Below are 17,794 nucleotides of genomic sequence, written 5' to 3' on the forward strand. Positions count from 1 at the left end.
ATGGCATAATAAGCAAACGTAGAAGTAACTCCCAAAGGTTTGATAATAAACAGGTAATAGGTACTACCTCAACTACTTCCCATCCCAAAGTTTAATTAGATCCTAATCATTCAATGAGTGAAGATTGATCTAATGCAAAAAAAACTGGGTATGGAAGGGGATATGATCAAAGTGTGAACTTGCCTGCAATGTTGATGAAGATGATTCGCACTCAAAATTCTTGATAGATCTACTCGTCACACTCCGATCAATCTATCGTAAGCAAGCAATAGTAACCACACATAAGCAATCACTCAAGAGATCAGAAAGATCGAAGAAGACGATTCGGAAACATCAAAACCAAGCAAATAACTCTTGCAACATAAAATAATTTCCAACAGTACCAAAATTATGTGAATTTGGCCTTATTAGAATGTTTAGGTCAAGAGCTTCGATTTGCAAAAAGAATCAACTAAAACGGAGCTACGAAACTCAAGTTATGATCAAACGAAGTTTGAATTCAAATCTGATCAAATTCAAATTTTAAACTTTTGAAAAACATGTTTGAGTTGGATTACAGGATAGAGGAGATCGTAACGAAGAAGTGGGCGTTGGTTTCGTTGGATTCGGACTAACGAGTAAAAAGTTATGCTTGTTTGAAGTATAGGGACTATTCTGTAAATAAAGTATTCACATCCAGGTCCCTGGCCAAAAATAACAGAAAAAAGAAAAAGACTAAAAGGCGGACGTTCACTTATATAGTCTAAATAGTGGACGTTCGCTGTTTAATAAAACCTAAAAAAACAGATCTAGTCGAGGGTTTTTTTTTAAAAACGAACTTAAAGAAAAGAACCGGGGTCAGTTTATACCGGTTCGCGGTGGTTTGGCGGTTTTCGAGAAAAAAACCGGCGGGCGGCTCGGGCTTGACCGGAGCGGCGGCTAGCTCCGGCAACTCCGGCGACAAAGGCGTCGGCGGCGGGGCGTCGGTAGCGCGGGGCGCGGGCGGCGCGGAGAGCGAGGCGCGGGGCAAGGGGCGGCACGGGCAGCCGCGAGCGGCGGGGATGGCGCAGGCGAGGCAGCAGCAGCAGCGAGCTCCGGCGGCGCGGGCGGCGTGATGCGGTGGCGGCGGCAACGAGATGCGGCGCGGGGCGGCGTGGAGAGAGAGGCGGCGGCGGCCTATTTATTGGGGCGGGGCGGAGCGCCTTGGGCGAGGGGGCAGCGGTGCCCGACCTTGGCACGGACGCCGAGGTCGGTGGCGCCAGTCGTGGCGGCGGCAGTCTCCCGCTTGGGTGGAGGGAGGCGGTGCAGCTGGGATGGGCTTGGCCTGGCAGGGAGCTGGGCCGGCCCAGTCGGGAATTTTTTTTAACATATATTTTTTTCAAAGAACTAAAATAATAAAAACAAAACAACTAAAAACATTATATAGGCATATAATATATCAAAATTTTCAGAAAAAGATTTCCAACAACATGGACATTTTTCTAGCATTATATAAAATACACACAAATTCTAATAATTCAAAGAGTGCTACTGGTCTATTAAAATCCAACTAAAATCATTTTAAAAAATACCAAAATGATTTCAAATTAATTTTTCTCCTATTTTCTATTGTAGGGAATCATGTTACCCTAATTTCCATATATTTTATTTTTGGAGAAAAATAATTAGAATAAAACTCAAATAACTCCAAATTGAAAATAAATTCAAAAGAACTTTGAATTTAATTCTTTGAAACTCCCAACTCATATTTCATATAATTTGAAGAAGTCATTTTATCTTCTCTCATGAAAATCATTGAGTTGAATAAAGTTTCTGAATCGGAAATATTTTCAAATGAAATTCAAATAGTTTCAACACCCCTTGTCATTTAAATAAATGGAAGAAGTCATGTCATCTTCTCTCCGGGGTTTTGTGTTTGAAAAGAATTTGAATTCATGGAGATCAGAAAGCAAATATGAAAGTTTGGGAAAGTCCTTTTATTCCCTCTCATTTAACTTTCAAAGAGTTTCGAATTCACTCACTTTCAGTCAATCAATCAAACAATCAATCAAATCTATCTATTTATTATAACATTCCAAAATTTAAAATTTTGGGATGTTACACGGACGGATATTTTGTGTCTGTTGGATATAAAGATCCTTTGGGTAAGAAGTATAACAACTTATATGCTTGTTTGTTCAGGAAGGGTTGCATACTTGTGCGAGTTGACGCGACACATCAAAGTAGTACTACTACTAGTAGTACTCCCTCCAATCCTAATTTCTCTGCGCATAAGCTGAGGCGTAGATACCAAGGAGGGCTTGGTTGTGTCTATACTTGGACAACTCACCCATATGCGCACCAGGCAGATGAAGCTCGTGTCGTGTTGGTGCCGTGTGCGGCCTGCAGATTAACCAAAACCTCGCGCCTCCAGCTTAGCCTCCGCATTTTAAACTTCTCAATCTTAAGGCCAAGGCGCAACAGGAAACCTATGATAGAGCCAACCGGATGGTTGAGAACACTACAATTCGTAGCTACAGATGCATGTGTGAGAGAGGACGAGTGCGTGCATGCACCTCTTCTCTTCCTGTATAACGTACAAAACTCAGAGTATAAGTGTATGTGGGTGGCATCGACCTAGGGAGCTGGAGGTGGTGCGTGCGATAAGTCCCGAGAGATAGGTGTGTGCGTGGGAAAGAGGGAGATATATGGTATGTGTCAATGTAATGCGTGTGAAAAAAAGACTAGTCTATAGCTCACACGAGGATATTCCTGTCGAACGCCCCAATAACCATAAGATATTGATCCGACGGTGCCGGTTATTGCACGTACACAACAGTAGAAAAAGAAGTACCATGGCATATGCTACACCATGGCCAAGAACACGTGCCCATGTTATGCCATACGGGAATAGTGTCGCACTTCGAAACTAGAGCCGTCAATAAATTTCGAGCTTGTGTCTCGTCACATTACAAATTACTACCATGCTATATTTAATTGCAAACCTGTTCACACCAATCACAACCTAAACGGTTTCCCACTTAGGAGCGTATTAGTACTTGGTTATAAATACTACTATGCCAAGATGACATCACATTCCTCCTCAACTCCTCATCCGCAAAAACAAACAAGTCATTCAGCATCCTTCCCTTGCGTCTGCCTTGGCCAGCGTGAGTTCTAGGTCGAGAGATTACCACCAGGGAGAGGCAAGCATGGAAGCATATGCACAAGAGATGTCCCGCCTCGTCGCAAAAGCAGCTGACATGTCCCGCCGTGCGGAAGTAGCAGCACAAAGGTCCCGCCGCACCGCCGAAGCATCACGGAGGTCCCGTCATGTCGCTGTCGGTGTCAAAACTAGCGGATCTCGGGTAGGGGGTCCTGAACTGTGTGTCTAGGATCGATGGTAATAGGAGACGCGGGACATGATGTTTACCCAGGTTCGGGCCCTCTCTATGGAGGTAATACCCTACTTCCTGCTTGATTGATCTTGATGAATATGAGTATTACAAGAGTTGATCTACCACGAGATCGTAATGGATAAACCCTAGAGGTCTAACCTGTATGACTATGGCAATGAGTATATCCTTTCCGAACTAACCCCTCCGGTTTATATAGACAATAGGGGGATCTAGGGTTTACATAGAGTCGGTTACATAAGAAGGAATCTTCATAGTCGGTCGCCAAGCTTGCCTTCCAAGCCAAGGAGAGTCCAACCCGGACACAGATATAGTCTTCGGCCTTCATGTCTTCACAGCCCATCAGCCCGGCCCATAGATAACAGGCCAGACGCCCGAGGACCCCTTTGTCCAGTACTCCCTCAGTAGCCCCTGAACCTGGCTTCAATGACGAGGAGTCCGACGCGCAGGTTGTCTTAAGCATTGCAAGGAGGGTTCCCCCTTCCGAACTCCTAGTTAATCTTCAGATGTAATGATTGTATCCGGACTTGTATGCACAACCACATAGGACATAATATTTCATGGGTCCAACCCACTGACCACTTTTTGGTAATATGACACCACACCTGCCCGGCCACTACTTGCGAACCGTTTTAGCCGGCCTGTCGCCCCACGTCCCAAGACATGGTCTTATAGGCGCGTCTTATCCAAGCGGAGATCGTGCCTCCTTTTTTAAGTCATTCCTATCAACCCGGACGTGGCTAACCCGACCGTCGCTTGGGTACAACTCCTTGGAAACAAGCAAGTTTTTGAGGCCCAAGAGGAGAAGTTTGATATTTGCAGCCTTTATATAGGGGTATAGACATGTCTTTTTCTTCCATGCTTGCCTCTTCCTCGACCCCTACAACCCCGAGTTCCAATACCCGGGTTTCGGTTGCCACAAGCCCCAATCATGTCCAGATCCAGCCGTCAAGGCCGGTGGGTAGCTTCTTCTGTCACCGAGGAAGATATCACAAAGCTTCGGACGGCGAGGTACCTGACCACATAAATCCATCACAGGCTTCCTGCCGAGGGGCAGGTTTCCCACCCCCAGATCCGGCGAGAGGGTCATGTACGTGTCCCACTTCCTCTATGGATTAGGGTTTGCACTTAACCCCTTCGTCCGAGGGCTCATGTTCTATTATGGGATAGATTTTCATGATCTGGCCCCAGACTCTATTCTCCTTATCTCGGTGTTTATCATCCCATGCGAAGCCTTCCTCCGAACTACTCCGCACTTCGTCTTGTGGGTCAAGACCTTCGATGTGAAGCCGCAAGTGGTAGAGGGGGAGCAGGCCGAGTGCGGTGGCGATATAGTGAGCAAGCTTGCTAGCACCGTTTGGCTGAAAGGATCCTTCGCCAAATCTTCTGATCTATGGCAACAGGGGTGGTTCTATATTACCGAGCCCCGCAGCTCCAAGTGGGCAACAACACCCGCATTTTGATCCAGCCCCCCAACTCAGCTTGTATCATGGATTAACAAGGGGCTAGATTGGGGATCAACGAATGAAGTGTGAACTCCACAGAGTCGCTTCGAAGCCTCATTGAGAGGGACATCAACATAGCCAACGTCGTTCAAGTAATGCTAGTTTGTCAGACCCTACCGTGCCAGTGATGGCCTCTCCGCCTATGGGAGTTCAATCCAGAGGGGTCGCGAACTCTTCAGCACTTCTTCGACACTACGCACGAAGGAATGTGGAGATTATTCTTTGGGAAATGAAGGCAATGGACGGACACCACCGAAGATGTCGACCTAGACTGTAACCATCCGGATACCCCGTTAAGTACCCGTTTACCGAATACCTTGTAGTCAGATACCCAGTGGCAAGATACCAATAGTATAATCCTTTTTCAGGGCTGGATAAAGAAGGTGGAACGGATTAGGTGTCCGGCTCCCCTTCCCGAAGACTCGGCCACTCCTGTGTTAACAAGGATGCTGGCCTCAGCGCCATGCCAGGCACTAGCAGGGGAGGGCGAGAAGACCCAAGATGACCTTGGTTCCGAAGGTAAGTCGGACACTGAGTCCGGAGAAATCAAACTTTCCTCGCCCGAAGACGGAGGCGAAAAAGGACCCAGTATCCCTTCTCCAACAGGAGGAAAAGGGCCATCGCCGAAGATTGGGAGGGGCGGTCTTTCAAGAAGGGCAAGATGCCACCGTCGAGCGGCCTGGGTTTGGAAAGTGATGCCATTAAACAGCTCCAACAAGGGGACAAGCCCTCGGCCAAACCGTAAGAGAATCCAGAGTACTTCGATAACGTCCTGCTCCGTTGCTGTTACTGAAGATATACGCAACATATTCGTGCATTTTTACAGGTCGGCACAGAGTTTTTCTGGGCGATCCTCTTCTTCGGGGAGTCTCCTCCCAGAGATGATGGAGAGGGAGATGCCTCCTCCAACCTCCTCACCAAACAAGGTGGATGACTCTGAAGTGTCATCACGGAGGGTCCCTTTTGACCAACAAGTTACGCAGGGGATAGAAGAGGCAGTAACCGAGGGTGGAGCTCCGACCATCCAGGATTCCAGGGCTGATGATAACAAAGGCCCCAGACTGACTGGTTCGCAGCCGACAGTGATTCTGTAGATGGGTGAACAAATTCCTTCAAAGGATGATTGTGCTCCTGGAGCGGCTTTCGGAAACCCGAAGACTCCGGATATATTGCGAGACATGTTGCGGAAAGCATCTGTCTCGAGGGAACATCGTACCTTGATGGGTACAGTGACTGAGAAGATTTTGTCCGCAAAGAGTGGATTAAATGAAGCTTTCATGAGCCTACTGAAGGGCTTCGAGGTTTGTGACATAATGTTTTCAGCTATGTTTCATTTGCAAATATGCGCCTGTGTATAGGTAGTAGCCCCTGATACTCGGGTTGGCTTCCACTGGGAAGCAAACGTAGGATTGAAAAGGATCATTTGAGGACTAACCTGATGAACTTTGAACACATGCTTCTTCTCCTTTGGCCACTTCCCGGACTATGGAGATTGCCAATTTGCAGCGGAAGCTTGATGTGGCAGGGGATGATCTTGCTTTACTAAATATGCGTCTTGACGAGTCGCAAGGTATGTATTCGAGGCAATCCTCATACATTTGTGTGGTATAAGCATGATGCTGAGATTTAGATGATGGAATATGCATGGCTGCAGATGGTGCTGCCGCCATTGAAGTTCTTCGAGCGAAGCTGGCCCGGCATAGCAATGCTGCTGCCGAAAAGGCATCGGCTGATTTAAAAGCCAAACAAGCTGCACGGTGCCAAGATGAGGAGAAGATATCCACGATGATGCCCAAACTGGAGAATGCTACCGGCCGTTGTGAATTTATGTAGAAGGAGAGTAAAGCCTTAATGGCTGATCTGGACAAGGCCTTACAAGAGGCGAGAGAAGCGCGGTCGGAATGCAGAGCAGCCCATGAGGAGGTTCGACAGGCGAGGGAGATTGCAGCTGGAAAGCCCTTTTTGCTGCAAACTAAGTTCGGTGACCCGAACTATGCCCAGCTTAGTATGGAGTTCTCCTGACGAGTTCTTGGACTTGCCGAAGAGTTCTACCGATGCGGCGCAGTATTACCAAGCACGAGATGGATATGCAACGGAGAAGCTTTTTTGGTCGCAGGTTGGCGCATCAAAGCACCCTCTGTTGCTCAATGACCAGATGTCCCAATGGGCCGAACTTTATAGGATATCCGGCGCTGCCATGAAGGATGTTGTAATCCGGTTGCGGCCAACAGAGCCTGTTCCGAATAGCCATTTCGGTTTGGTGTAGAGGCTTGTTGATGCGGTGTCGCGTATCGATGTTGTGAAGCGACCATCGTGCATTGAGGGTGCGCGAATGGCTTTTGCCCGAGTCAAAACATTCTGGGGGAAGATGAAGGCCATCGATGTTGCGATGAAGAGTCCGCCCAAAGGCAAGGACCGCCCGGAACCGGAGCATTATTTTAAAGACGTCCTAGAGGCCGCCCGCTTTATAGAGGGTCAGTGCTCAAAAGACATAATGTTCAAGTGAGGTGTATGAAAATTGTAGAAGACAATTTTTATAGTTAATCTATTTATGTTTTGCTTGAAAGCTTGAATTCCTCCTGTGCGGCTGTTTTGATAAAATCTGAAAGTTTTCTAGTCGTCGGCTTCAGCCCCCTCGTAGGAAGTACGGGGGTGTTCGGAAAGGCATTTAATCACTCTTTATCCAATGTCTTGGGCCATGAAGGAGGTGATAAATACGGCGAACCAGGCAATCGGACTATAGGGCGTTAACGCTTTCACTTAGCCATAGGAGTTTTATTGTGGGGCTACGACATAGCCCCTGGTATGTATGCGGCATATGGTGCCTTACATATTTGATCTAAAAAAGATCCCTCGTGTGACACGGAGAATCGCTAAAGATTCCAAGAGGTCGTCAAGTGGTTGACCAGCTCACGCCGCATTATGACAGCCAGTTTTTCGCTTTCTCTACTGAGGTGCTCGTCTGATTTAGACTAGGGCACAATCGCAGTAGTTCTCCCTTTACTACCCTACCCAATAAAGCGGAACGTAGGGTAGCAAGCATAGGAGCCGGGCAACCCAACTATTGACCCAAGACAATGATCCGAAGTTGATGCATATAAGGCCAAACTTGCGACGCTGAAGTATGCTATAGAGCTGTTCGGACTTTTACTGGCAACTCATCTGTTCCCACACCAAGCCCCTGGCAGGTTATGCCAAGGTATCTCTGTGAAATAACCGTAGGAGCCATATTTGTTGGGGAAACAATGCGGGTGATTAGTTTGGATATTGTTTAATGGGAACTGAGCGATATGCCAATAATTATTTGTGATATATATATATATATATATATATATATATATATATATATATATATATATATATATAAGCCATCCTCCCGGCTATTTGACATGCTCGGGGTTGGAGGTGGAGGAACAGGCATAGTACAGGCTTGAGAAATAGAGAGTGTAGTCTACAAAAAGTTATTTTGGACCTCCTATCGCACATCTGCGCCGCCAGTCCTCGGTGGGGGGAATCCTTGATGGAAATAGCCCCTTAGGCGAGTGTACGGATCCGGACTCCGATAGAGCCAGTTTTCCGATGTTTATCCTGCTCGTCACCTGTTTTTAAAGGATAGCGAAGGAATAAATAAAAATAAAATAAATAATAATAAAAAGTAACTGGAGTGCTTGCAGGCTTGTCTGTATTGTGCTTCCGCCAATGCCCATGGTATCTTGAGTGCGTAATGATGTATGCGCGGTACAAACTTTGTAGGTGGAGACTACGGAAGCCGGGTTGCTATTTCCGTTCTAGGAGTAGTTGACCCTCGGGTGGAGACTGCTTCTGACCCCCGGTGTTTCATTGGTGAACCTTTCCGTAATCCCTGTCGCTTGGTGGCCTCCTCCCCCTGTGTTCGGCGTTGAGCTTGCAGGCCTGTTTAAAGACCCAACAGTTTCTGTTGGTATGATTAGCTAGTTTATTGGGGTAGCCATGAATCTGGTAGGGTCGGTCCAATATCCTATCCAGGTTGGATGGTTCGTCTTGATTCGCCTTGAATGGCTTCTTCCGCTGACCGGGCTTGGGGTTGCTGAATCCAGCATTGACCGCTGTGTCGCCTGATCTTTCATTGTCATTGCGACTGTTGTTTTTGCTTCCTCGTGGCTTGCCGTTGTCGTCTCGGATTTTGGAGGTGCCCTGGTTGCTGGTGCTATTGCTTCTACGAGCGAGCCAGCTATCTTCTCCCGCGCAAAAGCGGGTCATCAGAGCAGTGAGGGTTGTCATGGATTTAGGTTCTTCTTGGATGAGGTGGCGTGCAAGCCATTTGTCTTGGTGTCTGAAGGCCGCAAGGGCTTCCGCATCTGGACAGTTGACGATTTGGTTCTTTTTGACTAAGAACTGAGTCCAGAGCTCCCTGGCTGATTCTCCGGGCTGTTGAACAATGTGACTTAGGTCATCGGCATCCGGTGGCCGGACATGTGTTCCTCAGAAGTTATCGAGGAAGGCCTCTTCCAAGTCCTCCCAGATGCCTATGGATTTTTCAGGCATGCTATTTAACCAGTACCGATCTGGCCCTTTTAGTTTTAGTGGGAGGTATTTAATGGCATGGAGGTCGCCCCCACGGGCCATGTGGATGTGGAGGATGAAATCTTCTATCCATACCACGGGATCGGTTGTCCCGTTTGTATGATGCAATATTAACATGTTTGAATCCTTCGGGGAATTCATGATCCATTACTTCATCAGTGAAGCAAAGCGGGTTTGCGACGCCTGCATGTTGGGCCACACTGTGACGTAACTCCGGAAGAGCCCCTTTGCGGTTTTCGGATCGGTCGTGGCGAGGTTTGACACGTCCGAATAGGTAGCCATCGTCGCGTGTTGAAGCATGCTTTCGCGATCCGTAGATCGGTCTTGCGTTTCCTGCTCTATTGTCCAAGTCCCTCTGCAGGTTGTCTGGGTAATCATGACCTGCATTGTTCTTGCATTTACGGCGAGGTTGGGCGGTCTGGTGTTCGGCTTGAGTTGCCTCTTTATCCGGACAGAGTTGTCGGCGACCTGCCGCATTGTGTGACGAAGGTATGGGCTCCAACGCCCCGTCATCGGACTGGTATAGTGATCTGTGCTTTGGGTAGCTTTTGGCTAGGCCATTAAGGCCGTATTTTTCGGTGACCGGGACTTCGGTCCATCTGTCATTGAGTAGGTCTTGGTCAGCTTGAAGCTGCTGCTGCTTCTTTTTTAGGCTCCTTGCCGTAGCTATCAGCCTGTGCTTGAAGCACTCCTGCTCGAGGGGCTCTTCGGGTACGATGAAGTCTTTGTCACCGAGGCTTACCTCATCTTCGGATAGCGGAAGGTAGTTATCGTCCTCCTAACCATCGCTGGGTGGGGCCTGTTCATCGGGGCTGGCTTGCCTATATTCCTGTTCCTCTTGCTCGGATATTGCTCCCACAGGGTCTTCATTACTTTCGGCGCCGTCCGGAGTACTATTTTCTCTAGCGTCATCGTTGTTGCGGCGTGACTTGGGGCGGCGTTTGGGGCTCCGGAACTTAGACTGTGTCTTAGGAGTTTTAACTGGATCTCTCTTGTCCTTGCCGCGAGGCTTTTTTAAGTGTATCGATCATGTACACGTCAAATGAAGGGGTGGCCGTCCCGTGCCTGCTGACTGGCGGGTCTTGGCCTTGCTCCTTATCGGCATCGTCATCTATGCCGTCAATGTCTTCGGAGCAAGAAGCGGGCATGTCGGTTAAGTCCTCGACAGTGTCTATGAAGTGGGTGGCGGGTGGGAAGCAAAATTCTCCATTGTCAGCCTCTAGCTCAAACCGGACATAGTTCGGCCATGAGTCCCCCGCCGGGGACAGGTTTTTCAATGAGTTCAGCACATCGCCAAAGGGTGAGTGTTGGAAGACATCTGCAGTGCTGAACTCGATGATTGATAACCGATCCAGCTCGGTGTTCGGGAGCGCGCAAGGTTCGGAACATATAGTCAGAAACGAGTCCGAAATTCCGTTGACGTTGATATTGCCTGGTGTTGAGTTTGTGTGCGGCTCCAATGCCGCGGACTCTGTGGCTTCGGATGGTGCAAACTGCTCCGAATCAAAGGTCGTAGAAGTTATAGGAACCATCTCCAGAACCTGGTCCGATGACAGATTTAGTGCACTTTCATCGGAGCGAGGGGAGCGATCGCCGCGGTCACAAATCCATTGAAGATCAAGTCTCCATAGATATCCGCGACATAGTTCAAGCTTCCAAGTCTGACCTGATGGCCAGGGCCATAGCTATCGACCTGCTCCAGACAGTCAAGCGAGTTGGCCTGCAGTACGAAGCCGCCGAACGCGAAAATCTGTCTTGGGAGGAAAGTTCCACCTTGGATAGTGTTACTATAGACAATTGAAGGGGCCATCGAACCTTTTGTCGACGGCACAGCGGAACTCTCAATGAAAGCACCAATGTCGGTGTCAAAACCGGCGGATCTCAGGTAGGGGGTCCCAAACTGTGCGTCTAGGATCGATGGTAACAGGAAACGGGGGACACAATGTTTACCCAGGTTCGGGCCCTCTCTATGGAGGTAATACCCTACTTCCTACTTGATTGATCTTGATGAATATGAGTCTAACAAGAGTTGATCTACCACGAGATCATAATGGCTAAACCCTAGAAGTCTAACATGTATGACTATGGTAATGAGTATATCCTTTCCGGACTAACCCCTCCGGTTTATATAGACACCAGGGGGATCTAGGGTTTACATAGAGTAGGTTACATAAGAAGGAATATTCATAGTCGGTCGCCAAGCTTGCCTTCCACGCCAAGGAGAGTCCAACCCGGACATGGATATAGTCTTCGGCCTTCATGTCTTCACAACCCATCAGTCCGGCCCATAGATAACAGGCCGGACGCCCGAGGAACCCTTAGTCCGGGACTCCCTCAGTCACCGATGTACCAGACTGGTCCAGTCATGCCGCAGAAGCAGCAGAGATGTCCTGCCGTGCCGCGTCGGCTTGATACGTCTCCAACGTATCTATAATTTTTTATTGTTCCATGCTATATTATATCCTGTTTGGGACATTATTGGGCTTTATTATAAACTTTTATATTCTTTTTGGGACTAGCCTATTAACCGGAGGCCCAGCCTAGAATTGTTGTTCTTTGCCTATTTCACAGTTTCGCAGAAAAAGAATATCAAACAGAGTCCAAACGGAATGAAACCTACCCCCCAGGCGCGCCCTCCACCCTCGTGGGGCCCACGTTGCTCCACTAACATACTTCTTCCTCCTATATATACCTACGTACCCCCAAACTACCAGATACGGATCCAAAACCCTAATTCCACCGCCGTAAGTTTCTGTATCCGCGAGATCCCATGGTGGGGCCTTTGCCGGAGCTCCGCCGGAGGGGGCATTGATCATGGAGGGCTTCTACATCAAAACCATAGCCTCTCCGATGAAGTGTTAGTAGTTTACATCAGACCTTCGGGTCCATAGTTATTAGCTAGATGGTTTCTTCTGTCTTTTTGGATCTCAATACAAAGTTCTCCCCATCTCTTGTGGAGATCTATTTGATGTAATCTTATTTTGCGGTGTGTTTGTTGACACCGATGAATTGTGGGTTTATGATCAAGTTTATCTATGAACAATATTTGAATCTTCTCTGAATTCTTTTATGTATGATTGGTTATCTTTGCAAGTCTCTTCGAATTATCAGTTTGGTTTGGCCTACTAGAGTGATCTTTCTTGCAATGGGAGAAGTTCTTATCTTTGGGTTCAATCTTTCGGTGTCCTTTCCCAGTGACAGTAGGGGCAACAAGGCACGTATTGTATTGTTGCCATCGAGGATAACAAGATGGGGTTTATTTCATATTTCATGAGTTTATCTATCTACATCATGTCATCTTGCTTAAAGCGTTAATCTATTCTCTTGAACTTAATACTCTACATGCATGCTGGATACCGGTCGATGTGTGGAGTAATAGTAGTAGATGCAGGTAGGAGTCGGTCTACTTGTCTCGGACGTGATGCCTATATACATGATCATACCTAGATATTCTCATAACTATGCTCAATTCTGTCAATTGCTCAACAGTAATTTGTTTACCCACCGTAATACTTATGCTCTCGAGAGAAGCCACTAGTGAAACCTATGGCCCCCGGGTCTATTATCCATCATATTAATCTGCCAATACTTAGTTATTTATTTTGCCTTTTATTTTACTTTGCATCATTATCATAAAAATACCAAAAATATTATCTTATCATATCTATCAGATCTCACTCTCGTAAGTGACCGTGAAGGGATTGACAACCCCTTTATTGTGTTGGTTGCGAGGAGTTTATTTGTTTGTGTAGGTGCGAGGGACTCGTGCGTGGCCTCCTACTAGATTGATACCTTGGTTCTCAAAAACTGAGGGAAATACTTACGCTACTTTGCTGCATCACCCTTTCCTCTTCATGGGAAAACCAACACAGTGCTCAAGAGGTAGCAAGAAGGATTTCTGGTGCCGTTGCCGAGGAGTCTACGCAAAAGTCAACATACCAAGTACACATCACAAACCCTTATCTCCCGCATTACATTATTTGCCATTTGCCTCTCGTTTTCCTCTCCCCCACTTCACCCTTGCCGTTTTATTCGCCCTCTCTCTCCGTCCTCCTTCTCTTCCTCTATTTGCCTCTTTTTGCCCGTCTCTTGTTTGCTTATGTGTTGGATTGCTTGCTTGTCATGATGTCTCTACCTAGATTTGGTGATCATCACCTTAAAATGTTAGAAGAGATGGAAAGCAACGTCAGGAGTTTTATGGTCTTACAATTTGAGCATAATAATTTCTTTAGAAATGAGCTTAAAGAACAAAGGAGCTTTACAGGTTTTATGAATAAAGAGCTCGATGATATGATTAAAGAATTTGATGGTTTTAAATCTCAGATTGCTCACCTTGAGAAGATAATAGCTGAAGTCTCGGATAAGCAGGCCACCTTAGTTAATAAGTTGGCCGCTAAGCCAGAAATTTTTAGGGATAATAAAGATGAAGATCTAAAAGTTATTGATGTGTCCCCTATTAAATCTTTGTTTTGCAATATGAATCTTGATAATGATGGGACTGAATATGATCCACCTTTACCTAGAAGGCGTTCCAAAAATTTGGAGTCTTTAGATCTTGATGCTAAAATTGTTAAAAGTGGGATTGAAGAAGTCAAAACTTCAAATATCAATGAACCCACTATTTTGGATCTCAAGGAATTTAATTATGATAATTGCTCTTTAATAGATTGTATTTCCTTGTTACAATCCGTGCTAAATTTCCGCATGCTTATAGTCAAAATGAAGCCTTTACCAAACATATCGTTGATGCTTTGATGCAATCTTATGAAGGAAAACTTGAGTTGGAAGTTTCTATCCCTAGAAAACTTTATGATTAGTGGGAACCTACTATTAAAATTAAAATTAAATATCATGAATGCTATGCTTTGTGTGATTTGGGTGCTAGTGTTTCCACGATTCCAAACACTTTGTGTGATTTGCTAGGTTTCCGTGATTTTGATGATTGCTCTTTAAACTTGCAACTTGCGGATTCCACTATTAAGAAACCTATGGGAAGAATTAATGATGTTATTATTGTTGCAAATAGGAATTATGTGCCCGTAGATTTTATTGTTCTTGACATAGATTGCAATCCTTCAGGTCCTATTATTCTTGGTAGACCTTTCCTTAGAACGATTGGTGCAATTATTGATATGAAGGGAGGGAGTATTAGATTCCAATTTCCGTTAAGGAAAGGCATGTAACACTTCCCTATAAAGAAAATTGAATTACCATATGAATCTATTATGAGAGCCACTTATGGATTGCCTACCAAAGATGGCAATACCTAGATCTATCCTTGCTTTTATGCCTAGCTAGGGGCGTTAAACGATAGCGCTTGTTGGGAGGCAACCCAAATTTTTTTATTACTTGATTTTTGCTCCTGTTTAGAAATAAATAATTTATATAGCCTCTGTTTTGGTTGTTTTTTGTTTTTATTTAGTGTTTGTGCCAAGTAGAACCGTTGGGAAGACTTGGGGAAAGTCTTTTTAATCTTGCTGTAAAAAAGAGAAACTTTAGCGCTCACGAGAATTGCTGCCATTTTTATTTGGAAAGTTCTATTTAGTTAATTATTTTTGCAGATGATTAATAGATAAATTCCTCACGTCCACAAATTTATTTTAGAATTTTTGGGGTTCTAGAACTTGCGTTAGCTACAGATTACTACAGACTGTTCTGTTTTTGACAGATTCTGTTTTTCATGTGTTGTTTGCTTATTTTGATGAATCTATGGCTAGTAAAATAGTTTATTAACCATAGAGAAGTTAGAATATAGTAGGTTTAACACCAATATAAATAAATAATGAGTTCATTATAGTACCTTGAAGTGGTGTTTTGTTTTCTTTTGCTAACGGAGCTCACGAGATTTTCTACTTTAAGTTTTGTGTTGTGAAGTTTTCAAGTTTTGGGTGAAAGATTTGATGGATTATGGAACAAGGAGTGGCAAGAGCCTAAGCTTGGGGATGCCCATGGCACCCCAAGATAATCTAAGGACAGCTAAAAGCCCAAGCTTGGGGATGCCCTGGAAGGCATCCCCTCTTTTGTCTACTTCCATCGGTAACTTTACTTAGAGCTATATTTTTATTCACCACATGATATGTGTTTTGCTTGGAGCATCTTGTATTATTTGAGTCTTTATTTTTTAGTTTTCCACAATCATCCTTGATGTACACACCTTTTTAGAGAGACACACATGATTCAGAAATTGTTAGAATACTCTATGTGCTTCACTTATATCTTTTGAGTTATATAGTTTTTGTTCTAGTGCTTCACTTATATCTTTTAGGGCATGGTGGTGTATTTGTTTTATAGAAACTATTGTTATCTCATGCTTCACTTAGATTATTTTGAGAGTCCTACAAAACAGCATGGTAATTTGCTTTAATTATGTTAGGCATTCAAGATTAATAAAAATCTTTTCTTATGAGTGTGTTGAATACTACGGGAAGTTTGATACTTGATAATTGTTTTGAGATATGGAGATGGTGATATTAGAGTCGTTCTAGTTGAGTAGTTGTGAATTTGAGAAATGCTTGTGTTAAAGTTTGTGATTCCCGTAGCATGCACGTATGGTGAACCGTTATGTGATGAAGTCGAAGCATGATTTATTTATTGATTGTCTTCCGTATGAGTGGCGGTCGGGGACGAGCGATGGTCTTTTCCTAACAATCTATCCCCTAGGAGCATGCGTGTAGTACTTTGCTTCGATAACTAATAGATTTTTGCAATAAGTATGTGAGTTATTTGTGACTAATGTTGAGTCCATGGGTTATACGCACTCTCACCCTTCCACCATTGTTAGCCTCTCTAATACCGCGCACCTTTCGCCGGTATCATACACCCACCATATACCTTCCTCAAAACAACCACCATACCTACCTATCATGGCATTTCCATAGCCATTCTGAGATATATTGCCAAGCAACTTTCCATCGTTCCGCTATTATGGCATGTTTCATCATTGTCATATTGCTTGCATGATAATGTAGTCGATGTCGTATTTGTGGCAAAGCCACCGTTCGTAATTCTTTCATACATGTCACTCATGCATCATTGAACATCTCGGTACACCGCTGGAGGCATTCACATAGAGTCATATTTTGTTCTAAGTATTGAGTTGTAATTGTTGAGTTGTAAGTAAATAAAAGTGTGATGATCATCATTTTTAGAGCATTGTCCCAAGTGAGGAAAGGATGATGGAGACTATGATTCCCCCACAAGTCAGGATGAGACGCCGAACTAAATAAAAAAAGAGGCCATAAAAAAGGGAGAAAAGGACCAAATAAAAAAATGAGAAAAAAAGAGAAGGGACAATGCTACTATCCTTTGACCACACTTGTGCTTCAAAGTAGCACCAGGATCTTCATGATACAGAGTCTCCTATGTATCACTTTCATATACTAGTGGGAATTTTTCATTATAGAACTTAGCTTGTATATTCCAATGATGGGATTCCTCAAAATGCCCTAGGTCTTTGTGAGCAAGCGAGTTGGATGCACACCCACTTAGTTCTTTTTGTTGAGCTTTCATATACTTATAGCTCTAGTGCATCCGTTGCATGGAAATCCCTACTCACTCACATTGATATCTATTAATGGGCATCTCCATAGCCCGTGGATACGCCTAGTTGATGTGAGACTATCTTCTCCCTTTTGTCTTCTCCACAACCACCATTCTATTCCACATATAGTGCTATGTCCATGGCTCATGCTCATATATTGCGTGAAGATTGAAAAAGTTTGAGAACACCAAAAGTATGAAACAATTGCTTGGCTTGTCATCGGGGTTGTGCATGATTTAAATACTTTATGTGGTGAAGATGGAGCATAACCAGACTATATGATTTTGTAGGGATAACTTTCTTTGGCCATGTTATTTTGAAGAGACATAATTGCTTAGTTAGTATGCCTGAATTATTATTATTATTTCTATGTGAATATTGAACTTTTGTCTTGAATCTTTCGGATCTGAATATTCATACCACAATTAAGAGAATTACATTGAAATTATGCCAAGTAGCATTCCACATCCAAAATTCTGTTTTTATCATTTACCTTCTCGAGGACGAGCAGGAATTAAGCTTGGGGATGCTTGATACGTCTCCAACGTATCTATAATTTTTTATTGTTCCATGCTATATTATATCCTGTTTTGGACATTATTGGGCTTTATTATACACTTTTATATTATTTTTGGGACTAACCTATTAACCCGAGGCCCAACCCAGAATTGCTGTTTTTTTGCCTATTTTAGAGTTTCGTAGAAAAGGAATATCAAACAGAGTCCAAATGGAATGAAACCTTCGGGAACGTGATTTTCGGAACGAACGTGATCCAGAGGACTTGGACCCTACGTAAAGACATCAACCAAAAA

Source organism: Triticum dicoccoides, chromosome 7A (genome assembly GCF_002162155.2).
Source record: "Triticum dicoccoides isolate Atlit2015 ecotype Zavitan chromosome 7A, WEW_v2.0, whole genome shotgun sequence".
In the NCBI taxonomy this organism is placed as follows: Eukaryota; Viridiplantae; Streptophyta; class Magnoliopsida; order Poales; family Poaceae; genus Triticum; species Triticum dicoccoides.